A 6447-nucleotide genomic window follows, 5' to 3' on the forward strand; every position below is an offset into this window, starting at 1 on the left:
AATACTATGGTGGCACTTTACTAGAGCTGACATCATAAATGTGTTCACTACTGTCACAACCAAATGACCAAGGGGACAACAGGAATGAATTTCCCACAGCTGAGCAGCCAAGCAGCTGTGGCACTAAGCCCAGGACAGCTGTTAATTTTTTTTTTTTCTTGACATCTCAGGTGGATTTAAAGCTTGGATTGACCTCTATGTAACCACAACCACCCTGCTGCCTGCACTGAGCTCCAGGATGGTTGGAGCCCAGGACATTCCTCTGGCTGCCCTGGAGGACTCCAGACCCTGGGAGGGGGCTCAGAGACCTTGGCACAGAGTCACAAACACCTGTGCCTTTGATTTTAGCCCATGGAAACAATTACCAACGTTGTGTAAGGAGTTACAAGCCACAAGGGTTTGAGTAGAATGATAGTGAATTTATCACGGGGTGAAAAAGTAGAATTTTGGGGATTTAGAAGGGGGGTTCAAGAGGCAAGATGGAGGAGTCTGGGCATGTCCTGTCCTTCTTCTTCTTGTCCTCCATCTTCTGCTGTGATGGTGACACTTCTGGATTGGTTTAGAGTAGAGACAGACTGTCTAACATAGGTGATAGGTGTTGGAAAATCATTGTAAATAAAGTACAGGTAGTTTTTAGTATAAAAAGCCAACACCACCCCAAGGGCAGGGACTGTGCCACAACCCAACCTGCTGGACAGATCTCAGCAGGTCAGAGAAAGAATGTAACAGATAAGAGAAAATAAACAACCTTGAAAAGCAGAACCCACGAATCTCAACTTCTTCTTTGGTCATGGGGCTGGGAAAAAAAGACTTTCTAATGCCTTGGGGGTCATCTCAACCACAGAAACCTGAGACAGGCTTTTGCTCCAAACCCACGTTTCCTGGGTGTTGGGATGTAGCCTGAGAGCCCTGCTCCTGTCAGGAGCTGCTTTACCTCAAACCCCAGCTCTGAGGCACTGATTAATCCCCCCAAATTATTCAGCCTTTGCTTTGGCAACTTTGCCATCTGCTGCTTCTCTAGAGTGAGGGGATGGCCCCACAGACCATCCCCTCCCAGGCACTCCACCAGCAATGCAAGGGAGTGCAATTTATTCCCACCATGCCTGGATTTGTCTGTCTGCTGCCATGGAATGTCATCGTGTCCCCAAGGGTGGGCTCCAGTGTTGCTGGAAAAGGGAAGTGACACATCTTCCACTTGGCTCTCAGTCACCAATGTCCTCAAAATCAGCTCCCAGGCTATGTGCTGGATGGTCCAGGAGACTCTGTGTCGCCTTGATTTTTTAAGTTTTTCTAAGTCTTCTGATGTTTACATTCTTGTAATGAACTTTCTCACATGCTTTATGTAAATAACTAATTGTTTTGCATTCTTTTATGGAAGAGGAGAAATTTGATGGACTGTTGGTTTGTCCAGTGTCATTGAAGAGGTGGCACTGTCACAGCCCAATCCACTGTCACTTTTAGAAATCTATAAATGTTGGAGTCAGAAAAATAAAAGTCCCTTTTTTACCTTAGAAAGAGCAGCAAGTCTGCACCGTGTTGTTTCGTGTCCTATAGTGACAACTCTGGATTTTATTCTGGGATGAGTGGGACCTCCAGCCATGCCTAAATCCACACCTGGGAATCTCACAACCTGCACAAGGTTTGGCAGGTTGGCCTCAAGGGCTGCTTGGGCTCACTCCACCAAGGGATGTCCAGCAAAAATAGGTGGCACAACCTTCTTGAGGGACTTCCAGGTATTGTATTTGTGGGGCTCCCAGACAAAGGAAGGAATGATGAATTTGACTCCATGTTTTTAGAAGGCTAATTTATTATTTTATGATCCTATATTATATAAAAGAATGCTATACTAAAACTACACTAAACTATACTAAAGAATACAGAAAGGAAACTTACAGAAGGCTAAAAAGATATTAATGAAAACTTGTGACTTTTTCCAGAGTCCTGGACTGATTGGCCAATGAGTCAAAACAATTCACATGAAACCAATGAAACAATCACCTGTTGAATAAACAATTTCCAACCACATTCTAAAGCAGCAAAGCACAAGAGAAGCAAATGAGATAATATTGTTCTCCTTTTTCTCTGAGGCTTCTCAGCTTCCCCAGAGAAAAATCCTGGGCAAAGCAATTTTTCCAGAAAATATGACTGCCTCATCCAGGTGCTTTTGCAGCCATAAAATTGTCTAGATTGGGAAAAACATCTAAATCATTGAGTCCAACCTGGACAAGAAGCAAGGGAAATAAAGATGTCCTGGCTGGAGGATGGAGGGTGGAGTTCATTGGTGTGGAATGCTGAGGGTGTCACTGGAAGGGTGGTGAGATAATTCACCCGCTGGATGGAACATCTTAATTGGTGTGTGCCGAGGGAATCCGGCAAAAGGAGAATCCTGTGGCACAGGGATGGGCTCTGGGAAGGTCCTGGCTGCCATCTAGTGGAGTAGGGGTGTGTCTTTGGACTAAAATAAATATATAGTAAGCATATATCACAGAGAACCAGTCTCTGATCTGTAGGATAAATCGCGTCTTTACGAGAGAAAAAATGCATAAAAAATAAAGTAGCCTAGAAACCAGTGAAAATGGGGACAGAACCATGTTGTAATTGCAGGAAACGAGGGATGAAAGGTCAGGAGGTAAAAGAACCCCTTGTCACTCTTTTCTGGAACAGTTTGCATCCTCCCTCTCACCTCCATGGGAAACCACACAAAGATTTTCATTCAAACTACAGAAATTTGGGCCGTTTTCTGAGTAATCAGATGAAATTTCAGTTCCTCAGTTTGTGGGCTACTGTGTGCTCTTTGCAACAAAACTGCACTTTTTTTTTTTTCTAGGAAAGGGGGCAGATGTTTTAACTGGAAGTTCATTTTGGAACTTTCTGATCAGCACTTTTTTAATGTGTTCATCAGTGATGATGGTCAAACCTCACACCCAGAGAAGAGGGGAAGCTTAGGGCTGGTGTGTGATATGATTTTCAGATTCCCCCTGGGCATTTTCCAAATTTTCCATTAATTTCTCCAACCTTGTCTTGAACCCACTTAGACTTTGCCTCTCTGGCAATGCTTTCAGTGTTGGGCAGGGTGTGAGGGAACTTTTCAAGGAAAAACCCTTTCACTTCCAACCTGACATTGTTCATTTTCCTTTAAAATGCTTCATTTTCCCTTATGGCATTTTACCTTTTCTCTGTAGGCCTCAGTGGCTAAGAAAGCACAGTTAACACAGAATAAAGGGAATATCTGGTGGTTGTTTTCCCATCAAGCTGATTTGGACTCAGAGTTCTGTTTTACTCACTGTCATTATCTGTTCACTCAGGAGATGGAGAAAACCCTTAACTTGTTAAGGCACTCTGTGGATTAGGTGTGGGTATTTCTCTGGTTTCTAAAATCCCTTCAAATCATCAGAAATTAACTCTGTTGCTGAAACCAGGTGTTTCTACAATTTCCTGTAGACCTAATCCTCGGGAACACGGGGCTTTTTCTGGCTGGAAACCCGAGTTATGAAAATAAAGCTTGTGCTTAGGAAGGGGAGGAGAGGCACTACCTCATCCTCTCATCATTTCCTAAACTTGATTTAGCTAAAACAGCTGGAGATAAATCCCACACCCAGTTTAAAGGTGTGGCTTTAGTTTGTCCTGAACCACAGAATCCTAGAATGAGTTGGAAGGTTCCTTAAAGATCATTTAGATCCAACCCCTTCCATGGTCAGCTCTGCAAAGACCCAGTTGCAATATAGATAAAATTATCTCAAAAGTTAACTGAGTATTATAGAGGAAATAAAGAAACACAGATCCACTGCAGACATTTGTGTTAAAAAAAATATATATATTGTATGTGTTCCTGTTGCTTTAAGAAAGGTATTTATTGTCCACTTTGACACATTGGTTTTGTTCAGTCACATCCAAAATGACAGGAAAATCCTATTGATCCCTAAAATTACAAAGAATATTTTAGCATTCTTTTGCCATACTCTTAAATTTTAATATATATTAAAAATTGGTGGCATTTGAAGCAAAATATAGTAGAAATAAACATTCCAGTCATGTAATTTATGTTACAAAATATGAACACAATGTATTTTTATTTGCAGCTAAACAACATTACATTCTGCAAGCCCAAAAATCAAGAAATATTCATAGAAACTGCAATTCTTTTTTTTTTTAAAGCTCTTTGGATATAGGATTTTCATAGTGTGCCATAAAACAATTTCCACTGACCAAAAAACTTCCCCATCAATCTGACAAATTTTGCAGTGGGCAGGATCTGATGAAAAGCTTTGTCCTTTAGGGACAATGGCAGAACTGAAGAGTACCATATTAACATCTTAATTTGATAATAGCAGAGCACAGTTGAGGCCAGACAGTGCTGGTGTAAATGTGATTGTGTCTCTTGCTATCAAAGCTGATCTCAATTTCAGTTTGCAGAGCTCTCCCTGACCAGCAGGGAACAGCAGAATCATCATTAAAGGATGTTCCAGGCTTGTTCCCAAGCCACCACAGACAGACAGGGACATCTCCCTTTTCCTCCAGGCACCACAGCACTTCTGGGATCTTACATGGAACGATTTCAGCTACAAATTGGTTCAGGTTAACAAAGGATGCCAGTAGAATTTTTATTACAATAATCAATCTAAAGGACCTTTGGGCCACTTTTAATATTTTTATGTTTTTTCTTCTCCAGTGTCCTACTCTAAGATCAATGTTATCACTGTGGGACATCCCTTGGAAGAGGTACCAAGGATTTGTTGCATCAGAGCTTGAATCATAATTCAAATAAAACAAAGTATTGAACAGTTATCTTTGCTTCACTGAAAATTGAAATTATTTGATGACATAAAAAACATAATAGTGACCTCTCCTTGATGTCAGATAAAGACAGAAGAACCAGGAGTGTTCTCTGATAGTTGTTACGAGATACACTGTTTAATTTTTTTCATATAAAATATATGCTGTTGGTAGAAGAGAATTTGCCATTAAACTTAGCAGTTACAGTGTGTGGGGAAGCATGTAAGGCACTAAGCTAGACAGAAAAAATCAGTGTAAAAGGGTTATTGCCTGACTGAGTGAAGATGAAAAAATAATGACAAAACTAGTGGGCAAAAGCCCAACAGAAAATGCCACCTGAATGTGAACAGAAAAGAAACTAACCAAGTGCTCCCACAAAAAATGGGATATTTTCATTCAAAAAACTATTGGGAAGGTATTGCTTATTTTTAGGTATCTGGCAGGTGTTTTTGAGGATAGGAGCAGAAAAGTTAACCAATAGCATACAATGAGTTGTGGTAAGACATTATTTTGAGGCCAAGTAATTTAACTTACACCTAAACAAGCAGAAACTTGAAAATTAACACCTTAAACTGAATTTCTTTTACTTCTGCAGCCTGCAGTGAGATCATCTCATGCCCCCAGACCTGGAAGCACCTTTTTATTTCTTTACTCATAGGATTATAAACCCTGTAGCAATTTGCACGCCCTTGAATAATTTTCTGTCTACAACCCAGCTTTTGTTGCTCTGGCCCTACTTCAAGTGAAAGCAAATCACACTTAGCCAAATTTATTCTTCAAAGGTTAAGGAGTTTCTGCTGCTTATACTTTTCATACTTTTGTTATCAAACCTTGCATGTGACAGACAAGAACATGTAGAAAAATAATCTTATGTGATAAGTGTGCACATGCTCCTAAACTCATGTTAAGGCCATAAAAATAATCTAAATTCAATGCAATTCCCATCCTGAAAAGCTGAATGGCTTCAGTTTTTGAATCCTGCTCAACATTTTATATTCAATATGGGATTTAGTAAAAGTGTAATGCAATCCTAATCTCCATTTCATGCCTTGTCATAACTGATACTAATACTCTAATTAAATATTTTGAGTCATATCTGGTGATTTTAACCACTTCTGTTTCCAGTTTCAGCAATATCCAAGGAAATCATTCCCTAGATAATAGCTAAGGTTTATTTCAGGAAGGGAGAAATTGATATCTTTAAGATTCCTGCTCTTTTCAATGCTAGAAAAAGCTGAGATGACTGGAGAAGGACAAAGACTCAGTGTGTAATAACCCTATTTAGGTGACAATGGATGCCACAGGTACTGGAATGCAGCCAAATAATTGCTATTATAGGTGATACAAAGCCAATGGAAATTATTTGGACAGACCAACTGGTTTTGGGGTCAATCCCTTAATCCAAATTTCTCTAAAAACAAGAGCCCCGAGAAGTCCCTGTGTTCAGGTGTCTGCATATCTGTTACTAACCCATCCTTTTAAAGACAGAGTCAACGTGGAAACCCCATTTCAGAATTTCAGGGGCTAATTACAATCCAAAAAACCAATTTGATATGGTCAAGAGTCTTAATATGACACTTTAAAACATTATTTGAGACAGGGAGACCAGAAAGTGTCATCACACATTCAGAAATCAGCTGAGCCTCACAGTGATTGATCTGTTCAGGAATTTTA

The sequence above is a fragment of the Agelaius phoeniceus genome, chromosome 1, assembly GCF_051311805.1.
Source record: "Agelaius phoeniceus isolate bAgePho1 chromosome 1, bAgePho1.hap1, whole genome shotgun sequence".
Taxonomy (NCBI): Eukaryota; Metazoa; Chordata; class Aves; order Passeriformes; family Icteridae; genus Agelaius; species Agelaius phoeniceus.